Raw genomic sequence first — 15,547 nt, forward strand, 5'->3', positions numbered from 1 at the left:
ATGGATATCGAAGGCCGAAAAACTTGTAGAATTACTGAACGAATCGCACTTTGTTCAACTAAGCGAAAGAGTTCAATACAAAGGTTTAAGAACTAGCAGAAGACTTGTCCTTCGTTTTCTTACCCAATTCAGCTTACCGATTTCGTTTGCCCTAGACTGCGTTTATGTTTCATCTAACCAGAATTAATTTAGTGCACAATCTAACGAAAAAATGATGTTTACATGAGCTTTACACAGCATCGTCTGTTTTACTCACTGTCTCAAATCTAACAGAAACCAGCAGTTGCTTTATGGTTGAATTTTTTGGGTTTACCATTGTTACTTTACCAAAGTGGTTTGAAGTTGTGAAATGAATAAATACCAACTACTTTCAGTTGATATTCACTCTGGTTTCTAATCAATACCCGGATAAATCTTTCGCCTTTTACTAAAGATTTCCGTGGTTAGGAGCACTGATGAGTCTATATGACTTATTTTTCGATCGCCTGGTCTTTAGACTGGGCACCCCAATAAAACACAAATAAATTCTTGTACGTAACCTAGGGAGTAGCTTGGGTGCAAATTTCGGATGAAAATCGATAAAAGAATATTGAGGTGTCTAATTGCAAACGCGGCCGAGGGCGCGAAGCGCCCGATGGCCGCAAATTCACGTAAATGTAAAGTGAAGCACGGTACTATCCACAATAGCAATTGAAAACGCGGCCGAGGGCGCGAAGCGCCCGATGGCCGCAAATTCAAACATTCTACCATTTCAAATCGAACTCACATTCACACAATTCGCTGTTCCATCCGAAGAAGTGAATTGAAAGCGAAAAACTTCAAAAAAAAAAAAAAAAAAAAAAAAAAAAAAACTTCAAACGCCATTCAATATCTAGGATTCAGATTATTATTCCGCATGAGCTTTGCACATATATAACACTTTTCAAAAGTGCGGGGGGTCACTGCCGTTGTAGTATTTCACATCTGAAGTTCAAAGAAACACATAGAAATAACAATTTTCCTAATCGAAAAAAAAAAAGAAGGAAAATGAAAGAGGTTTGACTGTTTCGCCGAGGCTAATCCATGTCGCACATTCACGGGCGCGATCCTACTACTGCCCGACACGGGAACTTTTGGCTGCTAAGTTTCCCTCCTGGCCCGTTTCGCTCCTCCTTAGCTAACCTGCACCCATCAAACTCCTCCGATGGGTCCATGTTGATGACGAGCTTAGTGCGGACGCTCGATCAACATGCACGATCACGAAGTAGGGCTCCTCGTCTCAAGTCATCCACACTATCAAGCCTCCCAGAAGCAGGATTACAGATGCGTGCCACACATCCAGCTGGAGTATGTGTGTTCAGCTATCGAATGTATTTCTGCAAATGAGCACGATGAAAGTAACTGGATGCCCTTCAAGAGACTACTACGTTTAATTTCCGTAGTGGTATAAATATCGTCGTTGTTTTGCCATCGGGTTGATAGTGGTAAATGAACAAAACGCAAAGTGTCGCTGTGTAGCGCTTTTTGACAAGATTCACTTCTAGAATGAGCTCGTTAACTAGCAAAACCGCGGCAACTTTCGTATAGATACGTTAATGCTGTTTCATTTTGCATAATCTATTTATTCTTTAGCAACTGAATTCAACATTAAGATCATACTTCACAGGATCATTTCTGTAGTATATCTTGACTTGTTTCCCACCAGAAACATTCCTCCATTCAACCCGCGATGACGAGTAATGACGCTGGCTTCTGAGAGTGAAACAGGTTTCGGGTGTAACTACTTCTGTGGTTCCTGCTCGTAGCTATTGAGGACCGTTTCCGATGTTCCCTTGTGGTACACTGGAAGGGAACTAGCGTTTTCAGAGCGGTATTTAAACAACCCAAAAAGAAATGAATTTACTGGCATACGTAAACCCGTCGAACTCCATTACATCATAATCGATGTCGAAATTGCTAATGCACCCATGTTTAGATTTCAGTAATGAAACCTTGGGCACTTTTAATGAGAATTTTACACATTCGGGGGCATAGTATTTAGATGGGTGTCGTCCATTATTGGGTTCATGTAACATTGTTTAATGCTGTTAGGTTTTCTGTCTGTGTAACTTTAATTTAGTTGTAAATATTGCCGCGTTTCGTCTACCGTGGATTTGAGCTACGTACAAAACGTTTTACCAAGTTTCTAACTAACACCTTCCTCTGTCTGTTTAATAGGCAGTTTAAAGTCTGCAGTACTCTCTACTAGGTGGAGTTCATCGAGTTAAATTCAGGGTGCTTTGCATTCAACAGCTTCCCAAATAACTTAATATTTGAACGACTCATCCTAATATAGCATTCCTATCAAAATAGAAGATAAAAACTTATGAGTTGTATTGGCTTTTAGCAGTGCCAGGTGGTGCTCTAGCAACAACCTGTTTTATTGATGAATTTCATTGTTTTTGGATAGGGGTTTGCTTTTTTTGTACATCAGTCAGATTTTCGAGAACAGCATAGCATATAATACCCAGTAACTTGAATCTCAGTTATCGCTTCTCGGCCTTTTGGCTAAGATCAAAGTGTATTATCTGTTCTTATCAGCTTAATATCTGATACGGGTTCAAATGGACCCCGGTTATATAGCTTGATAGATTTTTGACCAAGTGTTGCTTTTTTGATTACCTGAAACCTTTTCGGGCAATCTTGGCCCACTTCCTTACTAACTTTTCCTCTTCTCTCAATCCTTGACGGCTGGGTAATCGCTTACGTCGGCAGCCGGCGAGAAGGTGTGGTTCGACGTAAACTGCGCGGCGTCAATTTGACGTCGGCCTTCCGGTAGCCAACCCGGCCGTCAGCTCCCATTTCGTTCTTCACATTCCCCACACGTGCGTCACTGTTAGGCCCCCACATTAACAACTTCACTTAAACTGTAAATTGTAAATTTTTTTTTTCTAGTTTAGTCAATGTAACTCTCTTTCACTTATTTTTGTTTCTGTGTTTAAAAGTATTATTGTCGTTTGTTTTTTTTTTTGCGTGTTTTTCCCCTTTTTACATATTTTGTGTCTTGTTTCGTGTGTGGGGATCTTCCCCTCCACTTTGGCCACTTAGTTTTTCATTGTCTGAGGGACAATGGCTGCCAAGTGGCTCAATAGCGTAGATGTGGATTTCGGGTTTCAAAGCCCGAGATTGAGTATGCGTGCGGTGCATGGCTTCGTACGTAGTTTGAAAGTTGAGCCGCAGGATCTCTTAGGCCTAGTTGCTGTGCTAGATACGAGAAATCAGGTTGCTAGGCTTACGTTTACGTCAGAGGTATACACCTCAAATTTTGTGTCCCAACACAGTGGCATCGTCAGGACAGAATTGGAGGGGAAAGAAGTTTCAATAGTTATCAGGGATAGTAATATTCAGGAGAAATTTGTTCGGATTGCAGGAATTCCACAGAATCTAGATTTGGGAGTAGTCCAAACCCGTCTAAAAGAATTTGGAACAGTAATAGAAGCTCGGTGGGAACGCTATCGAGTGGTAGAGGACGAAGTTTTATACCCTGTCCTTGCCACTTGGATGATTGCACGTATGACACTGACTAAAAATATTCCATCATACTTAACTATTGGCAGTTATCGTGCCACGGTTAAGTATGATGGACAGAAACCCACTTGCAGACTTTGTGACGAGGAAACCCATTTTAGCTACAACTGCCCAACCTTACGACGGAACAAGGAACCTACCATTGCCCAAAAACCATTAGAAAAAGCCACCAAAAAGACAAAGACAATTACCGTAATCCCCGTCACTATTCCTTTAGTTGAAGACCCCATAGTTTCCAAAGCCCTTCTCGAGTGTGGGTTGCAAGACCCACTCTCAGAAGGGGCTCCCCACCTTGAAACCCCATCCTCTCCAGCCCCACTAGTTCAACCCACCGACAATCCCTTACCAAAGACCATTCCACTCCAAACCATAATACCCGAGACCCAACCCGGCACCTCTGAACCTATGATTGTTTCCATGGACTCGATCGAACCCGACATGGGGGACATTGAGACCATGGAAACCGACAAAACACCAGACCACGTTAAAGTCCCACCTGCAAACCGAAACAAAAGATTTAAACCCACCTTACCCAACCAGAACCCTAAACCGACCTTACCCGTTACCCAACCCAAGAAACCCACCAAATGACTACAAACTTAAAAATCGCATCTATCAACATCGGAGGAATTAAGTCAGTCGAGCGGCGTCAAATTCTTTTTAACTTTTGCAGGGACGGAAACTTAGATATTGTGGGACTTCAAGAGGTAGCATTTCATACTTGCCCAATTATTGAAAGCCGCTACCATTTGTTGGCAAATGTCGGTCCCAACAAAAATGGAACAGCCATTCTTATTAGACATGGTCTGAACTATTCTCGTTTACTGCTAGAACCTGACGGAAGGCTAATTTCTATTGACGTGAAATGTTTCACGTTCATTAACATCTATGCCCCGTCAGGTAGTCACGTTAAGACTGAGAGAAACAATTTCTTTCGACAAACCGTCCCTGCCTACACACTTACTACTCGACTGCCCTTCGTGTTGATAGGCGATTTTAACTGCGTTGACGACATCCAAGATAAGGCAACAACCCAGTCTCTCCCTATCTCACCTAATGTCGTCAGCTATGCTTTGAAAGAGATGGTTACTGGTCTTGATCTAGTAGACATCTGGAAAAAGCTAAATTATAACGAACCTGGTCATACCTTTCACTACCCTACCGGTTCTTCTAGGCTTGATAGGATATATGCTAGTCGATCCTTTGCAGACAAATTTTTAAATATTTGTTTGCAATCTTTATCGATTAGTGATCATCAGTCAGTACAATCTACTTTTACTTGCAATCTCGATCTCCCGCATCGTACTAGATCTCCTGCTGGGTTGTGGAAGTTAAATACTTCCATACTGTCAGAAGAAGGTTTTCAGAAATATGTCATTAACTTTATTCGGGAATCTGCCAATCATCCTCTTAGGGAAAGCAATGTAGCAAATTGGTGGGAGAGTGTCCTGAAACCGGGTATCAAGCGCATTTCGGTAGATTATTCTCTAGGCAAAGAGCTCGAATGGTTAGAGAAACCAAGTTTTTCTACCAGACTTGCATTCAGGAGATGGCCGAAGCAGATACCTTTGATTGGGTTGCCTTTCACCAGTTGAGGAAATTCTCAAAGTCTTGGGAGGAGAGCACACTCAAAGGGTATGGGATTCGTTCCCGCTGCTTTGAGGGCGAAGAAGTCGAGGAAGCTAATATCTTCCATGTTAATAGAGCTAGAATTAACTACCGCAAATGTCGCATTGATAAGATCATTGCCCAAAATGGCACTTGCTTATCGACCAAAGAGGACATTTCCGCAGAAATTGTTTCCCATTTTACTAAAATTTTTAAAAACCAACCTTCTCCTGACATACTGGCAGGGAATGATTTTTTAGAGGGAGTAAGAGATTGCTTGAAACCAAACCCAAACCTGACAGCACCAATTTCCCTTTTTGAGATTCGATCTGCCCTGACAGCCATGAAATCAAACAAGTCCCCTGGCACCGATGGCATTCCTTACGAGTTTTACGTAGAATATTGGGACGAGATCGCACCCCATTTCTTGGCTATGTTTAATCATATCCTGGAAAGGGAAACTCTGACGTCTTCGCAGGGACAAGCGGCGATTAGGCTAATACCCAAGTCGTCTGGACTTTGCGGGGTTTCTAATTTTCGGCCAATTTCTCTCTTGAACTGTGACTACAAAGTCATGGCATCTGTCTTAGCGAGACGTTTGAAGCAGACACTGTCATCTACCATAGGGCCTCACCAAAAAGGTGGGGTACCTGGTAGATTGATTTTCGATAATTTAGTACTTTACAGAGATGTCATTCAATACGTTGATGACCGGGGATGCCATGACTCTTCCAACTTTCCGATTCGGGGTATGGGCGCTGCCATTGTTGGAGTCGACTTTGAAAAGGCCTACGACCTGGTTAACAGGGAAGTCCTCTGGAGAATTCTGGATGTCATGGGCTATCCCACCACTTTCGTCCGTTGGTTGCAGACGATGTACTCTGTAACAGGAATGTCAATCCTCAACGGATCGGAGGTGGCTGGGGTGATTTCTGACATTCAATCGATTCGCCAGGGATGCCCCCTATCTGTCCATCTTTTTGTACTATACATTGAGCCTTTGCTAGTGCGTTTATCTCATGTTCTCAAGGGCATATCATTATTTAATGAAAAACTCACTGTCAGAGCCTTTGTTGATGACGTCACCATTTTCATTTCTTGTGACGAAGATTTTACCAGGGCAGGACAAGTCATTGACTTGTTCTGTCAGTGGACAAAGGCAAGGATGAATAAAGAGAAAACGAAAGCCCTTGGACTTGGGAATTGGAGCTCTAGGTCCACTTGGCCTCTTGAGTGGCTTGTATCAGCACCAACATTGTCCCTCTTAGGAATTAAGTTCTCCCATTCCATAGTTGAGACAGCTAATAGGGTTTGGAGTGATGCATTCGGCTCTCTAAATGGTATCCTGCGAGAGAATGCCTGTCGACGTTTCAATCTCTACCAGAGAGTAATTTTTCTCAAGTCGAAGGCTCTCTCCGGAACTGTGTTTATTGCACAGGTATTACCATGTAATCAAAATATGTCTGACCAGATTTTAAAGGCTGTTATGAAATTCCTATGGATGGGAAAAGTAGAAAGGCCGAACAAAACTGTAATATATCGTTCTGTGAGCCAAGGGGGACTGGGAATGGTCAACACACACCTCTTTTACCGTTCACTTTTCCTCTGTCCCACGTATAGAATCCTTGTAGGCCCCAGTAGTCCAGAAAGCTCTCTACTTCGTTATTGGATGTCCTTCCCTCTCCGCACCTTACTTCCCATCTACAAGAACAACACCGCACCTGTAGCAGTCATGAAGAGGCCCAACTACCTTCAGGAACCCCTGCATCAGATTAAACAACTGTTCGCCGCTTCCATCCTGGTGCAGGGGAATCCAATGGTTCACAGGAAAACATATAACCATTGGATCCTGGAGGTAATCACTCAGGGAAAGCTGGAGATCCTAAGGCCTCACCTGGATTGGCCACGAATCTGGAAGGAGACTGCAGCCCTGCCAAGCAACATCCGAGAGACCATGTTCCTCTTCAACCAGCGACTTCTCCCTACCAGGACCAGATGCCATCGGTTAGATCCCACCAAGGATGCTACATGCCCTATCTGCCTTCAACATCCAGAAACCGATGAGCATCTGACGTTCCAATGTCCTGCACGCCTCATCGTTTGGAGCTGGTTGGAGGGAACTTTGCGTCAAATGGGCTGCAGGTCGTCAAATGAAGACTTGATTCGTGGCCATTTTGGGCCAATAGGTAATCTCCGGCTAGCATTTACTCTTCTGGCTGCTTACATCTTCATCACCTGGAAATCAAGACTTCACCACCGCACACCTCGTCAAGAAGAAGTAGAGAGCTTATGGAAAACCCTTAATGCTCCCCAGAAAATACCTTGAGTTCCTTGTTCGTTATTATAATTATTATGTTTATATTGTTGTTTTGTGGTTCTTGTATAAATTTTCGATGTTCCATATTGTTCACATTTGTTTATTTTTGTTTGTTTTTTTTTTGTAATTAGCCCACAAAATCAAAATTATTTGCATTTGTTTGTTTGTTTTTGTTTGTTTGTTTAGATTCTATCCCGACATTGCCAATTTTTTTATTTTATCTCTGTTCCCTAACATCGTCTGCACTTTTTCTTTTGTTATTTTTGTTTTTTTTTTTTTTTTTTTTTTTTTTTTTGAATCTAAAATTTTTGTGGCGTTTGGGGGTTAATACTGCACTACCATGAGCATTAATTGTGAATAAAAGGTTATTTTACAAAAAAAAAAAAAAAAAAAATAAAGATGGGTGACCGCTTGGGAATACGGGATGCTGTTGGCATTGCTTTTTCTTTCATTAAGTAATTTTTTTGTTTCCACCAATACAATTTGTTGATGAACCATAAACTTGATCGTGTGGAGCATTTTACAGATGCCAAATAATTTGAATTTGGCCGTGATCGTCTAGTGGTTAGGACCCTACGTTGTGGGGAAACGATAATCCGTAGTAACCCAGGTTCGAATCCTGGTCACGGCATTCTGAAGTTTGAAGGTAAAACACTATTTCATAGTAATTGGAAATGTTTCGATCGGTATTAATGTGAATTTTATCGATTTTATTGTCAAGTTAACGGGGACGGGTTCAGTGGAATTGTACTCCAAATTGAATCAATTCCTGCACGTTCATTTGATTTGGCGAAATGCACCGTAATATGCACACTTTAAATGAATTTTACCAGTCCATGGCGTGGTGTGGTCATAGGTGGAATATTTGTAAAGTGAACTATTATCTTTGTAGGTATGTGAATGTAAAAATGAGGGCAGCGAACTGTTAGATTTCAATGAAAAGCAGCACCTCTCTTGGTTTTCTTGATATCAACGTCCGTGCAGAATTGGCGAGAGAAAGGTTCAAGTAGTAGAGCCCTCTCATGTACAGGTTAGCTTTGCGCAGTGGCAATATCATAATCAATGAGGGTCTACCGAGATGTGATTATTGCTAGTTGAAAACTTTAACCAATACCCCGCCACGATGGAGTGAAATAATCTTCGTCGTCGGCAATTTTTGATAGCTCCTCAGAGGGCTATTCCCTTAATGAACGTTAACATAGTTTTCCGTTAGTGATGGGCATTGTCTGCTAGGTTCTAGCATTTAGCAAGCGATTAGTTACTCGTTCCCATGGATATCGAAGGCCGAAAAACTTGTAGAATTACTGAACGAATCGCACTTTGTTCAACTAAGCGAAAGAGTTCAATACAAAGGTTTAAGAACTAGCAGAAGACTTGTCCTTCGTTTTCTTACCCAATTCAGCTTACCGATTTCGTTTGCCCTAGACTGCGTTTATGTTTCATCTAACCAGAATTAATTTAGTGCACAATCTAACGAAAAAATGATGTTTACATGAGCTTTACACAGCATCGTCTGTTTTACTCACTGTCTCAAATCTAACAGAAACCAGCAGTTGCTTTATGGTTGAATTTTTTGTTCTTTCTCTCTTTATTTCCATTCTACAAATAGGGTGCTACTATTATGTGCTAAGGTGAAGATGAATATATATTTTTTTTTTGTTTTTAATGTTTTTTTGTGTGTGCACTTAGAAGGAAATATAAATATGAAATATGTTGAAGACTAGTAGGAATGAGTGAAGATGAGGTAAAGATTGATATAAATAGGTTCAGTACAGAAGATTGCAAGATTGTAACAGAGCAAAGAATATTAACTGAGAAAAAGAGAAAACAGAATGCAAAGATATGAAAAAAAAACTAATTGAGAAAAAAAAAATTATGCAAAAACTGAGAAAATTGACTAACAAATGAAGAAGAGAAGAATTTATTCTAACTAAGTATAATACTATTTTCACTTTTGAAGTGAAAATAATATTATTCAAACAAAAACTAACCGAAATATGAAAAATAGAATTAGATAAATAGATAGAAACTATGAAATGAGAAAACTAGCTGGAAAATTTTTCAAGTTTGTGATATTTTTGGGAGCTGTCAAAAACACGTCCGGGAGCTGACGAGACCGGGTGAGTTCTACGTGGTATGGCCGTTGACACTTTCGACCGTAAAGGTAACAACGTCTGTTTCGTTGCAAATTGTGTAGTTGCAGTCACCTTAAAAATCCTCTAGCTTAGCGCTTGGGCCTCGTTTACTACATAAAAAAACACTTCGTAATTGTGCATGATCAACTAAATGTTAGAATTTTCCTTGACGATTTCTATACTTAAAGAAATAAAACATTATTAAATCAAATGACATACCTTAGCTGACAAATCTGCCTAATGAACAGGATCCCGTGATGTATGGTACACTTGATATTATATGTTCTGCTTCTCAGGGGACGGCGCGAACGCAGTCCCCCACTACCAAAAATTGTACTCCCGAGTTAATCACATTTGGATTAATCGCAAGGGTCAGCCCATCCTTAGTGCAATGGAAAGGCCTCGCCCTGGAGGAACCACCTTGGTGATCATGGTTGCCTCTGAGCCAGGTAAGTATGAGTTTAGTGAATACTTGACGATAACTCATAGTTTTTTGGTACCCAAACAATACTGACGAAGCACACTAAACCAAAGAGCTTAACAAAGAGCCATTGCGTATAGAATGGCGCAAAGAATCGAAAGATCCCACTGAGCATAGTCGATTCCATAAAGCTCTTGTTGAAATAATAGGAAATCTACAGCCATTCTTAGGTGAGAAGAAAAATGCTTCCATTTGACGAAAAATTTCTGCGCCCAACAGCAGACGGCGAACGGCACTGTTTAACCCTCGTTAGACGCTCAACTGATGTAAACGACAGATTCAGTAAGACAAATGTTTCATGACAGATTACCGAACAATCAATTCAAATCGAGACAACTTTAACAGTTAGAACTGAAAGGCAGTTTGTCCTTTTTAGATGAACATAACTCGTTGGGCTGCAATTAGTTAACCATGTTTGACACTTACTAAAAGAGGTACACCATAACACTACAGCAGCCACATGATTGCAGATGCAATATTGACATACTGGGGATGACAAATATGTATGAGATGTAAATATACAGACATTGGTGTTACATCATTAGTTCCAACAAGATGATGCGTGATAAAGATGAGCAGATATACATTTATTTCATTCATAGAGATATCCCTTTTAAAGGGTGAGCCGATCCCGGAGGTACTGCAATACCGGGTCAACCCGTGACAGGATCAATGCAAGCATTGATTTCCCACCGAATTCCAAAAATCAGTTTAATATTCTGGGGTCCATTTGAACCCGTATCAGATATTAAGCTGATAAGAACAGATACTACACTTTGATCTTAGCCAAAAGGCCGAGAAGCGATAACTGAGATTCAAGTTACTGGGTATTATATGCTATGCTGTTCTCGAAAATCTGACTGATGTACAAAAAAAGCAAACCCCTATCCAAAAACAATGAAATTCATCAATAAAACAGGTTGTTGCTAGAGCACCACCTGGCACTGCTAAAAGCCAATACAACTCATAAGTTTTTATCTTCTATTTTGATAGGAATGCTATATTAGGATGAGTCGTTCAAATATTAAGTTATTTGGGAAGCTGTTGAATGCAAAGCACCCTGAATTTAACTCGATGAACTCCACCTAGTAGAGAGTACTGCAGACTTTAAACTGCCTATTAAACAGACAGAGGAAGGTGTTAGTTAGAAACTTGGTAAAACGTTTTGTACGTAGCTCAAATCCACGGTAGACGAAACGCGGCAATATTTACAACTAAATTAAAGTTACACAGACAGAAAACCTAACAGCATTAAACAATGTTACATGAACCCAATAATGGACGACACCCATCTAAATACTATGCCCCCGAATGTGTAAAATTCTCATTAAAAGTGCCCAAGGTTTCATTACTGAAATCTAAACATGGGTGCATTAGCAATTTCGACATCGATTATGATGTAATGGAGTTCGACGGGTTTACGTATGCCAGTAAATTCATTTCTTTTTGGGTTGTTTAAATACCGCTCTGAAAACGCTAGTTCCCTTCCAGTGTACCACAAGGGAACATCGGAAACGGTCCTCAATAGCTACGAGCAGGAACCACAGAAGTAGTTACACCCGAAACCTGTTTCACTCTCAGAAGCCAGCGTCATTACTCGTCATCGCGGGTTGAATGGAGGAATGTTTCTGGTGGGAAACAAGTCAAGATATACTACAGAAATGATCCTGTGAAGTATGATCTTAATGTTGAATTCAGTTGCTAAAGAATAAATAGATTATGCAAAATGAAACAGCATTAACGTATCTATACGAAAGTTGCCGCGGTTTTGCTAGTTAACGAGCTCATTCTAGAAGTGAATCTTGTCAAAAAGCGCTACACAGCGACACTTTGCGTTTTGTTCATTTACCACTATCAACCCGATGGCAAAACAACGACGATATTTATACCACTACGGAAATTAAACGTAGTAGTCTCTTGAAGGGCATCCAGTTACTTTCATCGTGCTCATTTGCAGAAATACATTCGATAGCTGAACACACATACTCCAGCTGGATGTGTGGCACGCATCTGTAATCCTGCTTCTGGGAGGCTTGATAGTGTGGATGACTTGAGACGAGGAGCCCTACTTCGTGATCGTGCATGTTGATCGAGCGTCCGCACTAAGCTCGTCATCAACATGGACCCATCGGAGGAGTTTGATGGGTGCAGGTTAGCTAAGGAGGAGCGAAACGGGCCAGGAGGGAAACTTAGCAGCCAAAAGTTCCCGTGTCGGGCAGTAGTAGGATCGCGCCCGTGAATGTGCGACATGGATTAGCCTCGGCGAAACAGTCAAACCTCTTTCATTTTCCTTCCTTTTTTTTTTTTTTTTCGATTAGGAAAATTGTTATTTCTATGTGTTTCTTTGAACTTCAGATGTGAAATACTACAACGGCAGTGACCCCCCGCACTTTTGAAAAGTGTTATATATGTGCAAAGCTCATGCGGAATAATAATCTGAATCCTAGATATTGAATGGCGTTTGAAGTTTTCTTTTCTTTTTTTTTTTTTTTGAAGTTTTTCGCTTTCAATTCACTTCTTCGGATGGAACAGCGAATTGTGTGAATGTGAGTTCGATTTGAAATGGTAGAATGTTTGAATTTGCGGCCATCGGGCGCTTCGCGCCCTCGGCCGCGTTTTCAATTGCTATTGTGGATAGTACCGTGCTTCACTTTACATTTACGTGAATTTGCGGCCATCGGGCGCTTCGCGCCCTCGGCCGCGTTTGCAATTAGACACCTCAATATTCTTTTATCGATTTTCATCCGAAATTTGCACCCAAGCTACTCCCTAGGTTACGTACAAGAATTTATTTGTGTTTTATTGGGGTGCCCAGTCTAAAGACCAGGCGATCGAAAAATAAGTCATATAGACTCATCAGTGCTCCTAACCACGGAAATCTTTAGTAAAAGGCGAAAGATTTATCCGGGTATTGATTAGAAACCAGAGTGAATATCAACTGAAAGTAGTTGGTATTTATTCATTTCACAACTTCAAACCACTTGGTAAAGTAACAATGGTAAACCCAAAAAATTCAACCATAAAGCAACTGCTGGTTTCTGTTAGATTTGAGACAGTGAGTAAAACAGACGATGCTGTGTAAAGCTCATGTAAACATCATTTTTTCGTTAGATTGTGCACTAAATTAATTCTGGTTAGATGAAACATAAACGCAGTCTAGGGCAAACGAAATCGGTAAGCTGAATTGGGTAAGAAAACGAAGGACAAGTCTTCTGCTAGTTCTTAAACCTTTGTATTGAACTCTTTCGCTTAGTTGAACAAAGTGCGATTCGTTCAGTAATTCTACAAGTTTTTCGGCCTTCGATATCCATGGGAACGAGTAACTAATCGCTTGCTAAATGCTAGAACCTAGCAGACAATGCCCATCACTAACGGAAAACTATGTTAACGTTCATTAAGGGAATCTGCTCCTGGAGGAGCTATCAAAAATTGCCGACGACCGAGAATATTTCACTCAATCGTGGCGGGGTATTGGTTAAAGTTTTCAACTAGCAATAATCACACCTCGGGAAACCCTCATTGGTTATGATATTGCCACTGCGCAAAGCTAAATTGTACATGAGAGGGCTCTACTACTTGAACCTTTCTCTCGCCAATTCTGCACGGACGTTGATATCAAGAAAACCAAGAGAGGTGCTGCTTTTCATTGAAATCTAACAGTTCGCTGCCCTCATTTTTACATTCACATACCTACAAAGATAATAGTTCACTTTACAAATATTCCACCTATGACCACACCACGCCATGGACTGGTAAAATTCATTTAAAGTGTGCATATTACGGTGCATTTCGCCAAATCAAATGAACGTGCAGGAATTGATTCAATTTGGAGTACAATTCCACTGAACCCGTCCCCGTTAACTTGACAATAAAATCGATAAAATTCACATTAATACCGATCGAAACATTTCCAATTACTATGAAATAGTGTTTTACCTTCAAACTACTAATTGCCGTGACCAGGATTCGAACCTGGGTTACTACGGAATTATCGTTTCCCCACAACGTAGGGTCCTAACCACTAGACGATCACGGCGAAATTCAAATTATTTGGCATCTGTAAAATGCTCCACACGATCAAGTTTATGGTTCATCAACAAATTGTATTGGTGGAAACAAAAAAATTAATAAATTCTCAAAAAACCAATGCCAACAGCATCTCGTATTCCCAAGCGGTCACCCATCCAGGTACTAACGAGACCCGACGCTGCTTAGACTTCGGGGAGCCGACGAGACCCGGTGCGTTCAGCGTGGTATGGCCGTTGGCACGGACGACCGTAAAGGTAACAACGTCTGTTTCGTTGCAAATTGTGTAGTTGCAGTCACCTTAAAAATCCTCTAGCTTAGCGCTTGGGCCTCGTTTACTACATAAAAAAACACTTCGTAATTGTGCATGATCAACTAAATGTTAGAATTTTCCTTGACGATTTCTATACTTAAAGAAATAAAACATTATTAAATCAAATGACATACCTTATGACAAATCTGCCTAATGAACAGGATCCCGTGATGTATGGTACACTTGATATTATATGTTCTGTTAACCAGGGGACAGCGCGAACGCAGCCCCCCACTACCAAAAATTGTACTCCCGAGTTAATCGCATTTGGATTAATCGCAAGGGTCAGCCCATCCGAAGTGCAATGGTAGGGCCTCACCCTGGAGGAACCACCTTGGTGATCATGGTTGCCTCTGAGCCAGGTAAGTATGAGTTTAGTGAATACTTGACGATAACTCATAGTTTTTTGGTACCCAAACAATACTGACGAAGCACACTAAACCAAAGAGCTTAACAAAGAGCCATTGCGTATAGAATGGCGCAAAGAATCGAAAGATCCCACTGAGCATAGTCGATTCCATAAAGCTCTTGTTGAAATAATAGGAAATCTACAGCCATTCTTAGGTGAGAAGAAAAATGCTTCCATTTGACGAAAAATTTCTGCGCCCAACAGCAGACGGCGAACGGCACTGTTTAACCCTCGTTAGACGCTCAACTGATGTAAACGACAGATTCAGTAAGACAAATGTTTCATGACAGATTACCGAACAATCAATTCAAATCGAGACAACTTTAACAGTTAGAACTGAAAGGCAGTTTGTCCTTTTTAGATGAACATAACTCGTTGGGCTGCAATTAGTTAACCATGTTTGACACTTACTAAAAGAGGTACACCATAACACTACAGCAGCCACATGATTGCAGATGCAATATTGACATACTGGGGATGACAAATATGTATGAGATGTAAATATACAGACATTGGTGTTACATCATTAGTTCCAACAAGATGATGCGTGATAAAGATGAGCAGATATACATTTATTTCATTCATAGAGATATCCCTTTTAAAGGGTGAGCCGATCCCGGAGGTACTGCAATACCGGGTCAACCCGTGACAGGATCAATGCAAGCATTGATTTCCCACCGAATTCCAAAAATCAGTTTAATATTCTGGGATT

The 15,547-nt window shown here is 40.9% G+C and overlaps 12 non-coding genes and 2 pseudogenes across 12 annotated transcripts; 5 read left to right on the forward strand and 9 right to left on the reverse strand.

The window, feature by feature from the left end:
* Window positions 1-381: 381 nt before the first annotated feature.
* Window positions 382-504, forward strand: LOC130697659 (U5 spliceosomal RNA). The gene has a single exon (XR_009002921.1). It is a non-coding gene; the product is annotated as a U5 spliceosomal RNA (small nuclear RNA).
* A 1,124-nt stretch (window positions 505-1,628) lies between these two features.
* LOC130697712 (small nucleolar RNA U3) lies at window positions 1,629-1,851 on the forward strand. Its single transcript, XR_009002965.1, has one exon. It is a non-coding gene; the product is annotated as a small nucleolar RNA U3 (small nucleolar RNA).
* A 655-nt stretch (window positions 1,852-2,506) lies between these two features.
* On the forward strand, window positions 2,507-2,675 carry LOC130697702 (U2 spliceosomal RNA; annotated as a pseudogene).
* Window positions 2,676-8,018: 5,343 nt separating this feature from the next.
* On the forward strand, window positions 8,019-8,102 carry Trnah-gug (transfer RNA histidin (anticodon GUG)). Its single transcript is given in 2 exon segments — window positions 8,019-8,055; window positions 8,068-8,102. It is a non-coding gene; the product is annotated as a tRNA-His (tRNA).
* Window positions 8,103-8,504: 402 nt separating this feature from the next.
* Window positions 8,505-8,646, forward strand: LOC130697657 (U4 spliceosomal RNA). Its single transcript, XR_009002919.1, has one exon. It is a non-coding gene; the product is annotated as a U4 spliceosomal RNA (small nuclear RNA).
* A 1,253-nt stretch (window positions 8,647-9,899) lies between these two features.
* Window positions 9,900-10,063, reverse strand: LOC130697685 (U1 spliceosomal RNA). Its single transcript, XR_009002946.1, has one exon. It is a non-coding gene; the product is annotated as a U1 spliceosomal RNA (small nuclear RNA).
* A 639-nt stretch (window positions 10,064-10,702) lies between these two features.
* LOC130697688 (U2 spliceosomal RNA) lies at window positions 10,703-10,893 on the reverse strand. Its single transcript, XR_009002949.1, has one exon. It is a non-coding gene; the product is annotated as a U2 spliceosomal RNA (small nuclear RNA).
* Window positions 10,894-11,548: 655 nt separating this feature from the next.
* LOC130697710 (small nucleolar RNA U3) lies at window positions 11,549-11,771 on the reverse strand. The gene has a single exon (XR_009002964.1). It is a non-coding gene; the product is annotated as a small nucleolar RNA U3 (small nucleolar RNA).
* A 1,124-nt stretch (window positions 11,772-12,895) lies between these two features.
* Window positions 12,896-13,018, reverse strand: LOC130697658 (U5 spliceosomal RNA). Its single transcript, XR_009002920.1, has one exon. It is a non-coding gene; the product is annotated as a U5 spliceosomal RNA (small nuclear RNA).
* A 476-nt stretch (window positions 13,019-13,494) lies between these two features.
* On the reverse strand, window positions 13,495-13,636 carry LOC130697640 (U4 spliceosomal RNA). The gene has a single exon (XR_009002903.1). It is a non-coding gene; the product is annotated as a U4 spliceosomal RNA (small nuclear RNA).
* Window positions 13,637-14,038: 402 nt separating this feature from the next.
* Trnah-gug (transfer RNA histidin (anticodon GUG)) lies at window positions 14,039-14,123 on the reverse strand. Its single transcript is given in 2 exon segments — window positions 14,039-14,073; window positions 14,087-14,123. It is a non-coding gene; the product is annotated as a tRNA-His (tRNA).
* A 111-nt stretch (window positions 14,124-14,234) lies between these two features.
* LOC130697638 (5S ribosomal RNA) lies at window positions 14,235-14,354 on the reverse strand. Its single transcript, XR_009002901.1, has one exon. It is a non-coding gene; the product is annotated as a 5S ribosomal RNA (ribosomal RNA).
* Window positions 14,355-14,632: 278 nt separating this feature from the next.
* LOC130697677 (U1 spliceosomal RNA) lies at window positions 14,633-14,796 on the reverse strand. Its single transcript, XR_009002938.1, has one exon. It is a non-coding gene; the product is annotated as a U1 spliceosomal RNA (small nuclear RNA).
* A 639-nt stretch (window positions 14,797-15,435) lies between these two features.
* On the reverse strand, window positions 15,436-15,546 carry LOC130697705 (U2 spliceosomal RNA; annotated as a pseudogene).
* Window position 15,547: the final 1 nt, after the last annotated feature.

This window comes from Daphnia carinata, chromosome 5 (genome assembly GCF_022539665.2).
Source record: "Daphnia carinata strain CSIRO-1 chromosome 5, CSIRO_AGI_Dcar_HiC_V3, whole genome shotgun sequence".
NCBI classification, from domain to species: Eukaryota; Metazoa; Arthropoda; class Branchiopoda; order Diplostraca; family Daphniidae; genus Daphnia; species Daphnia carinata.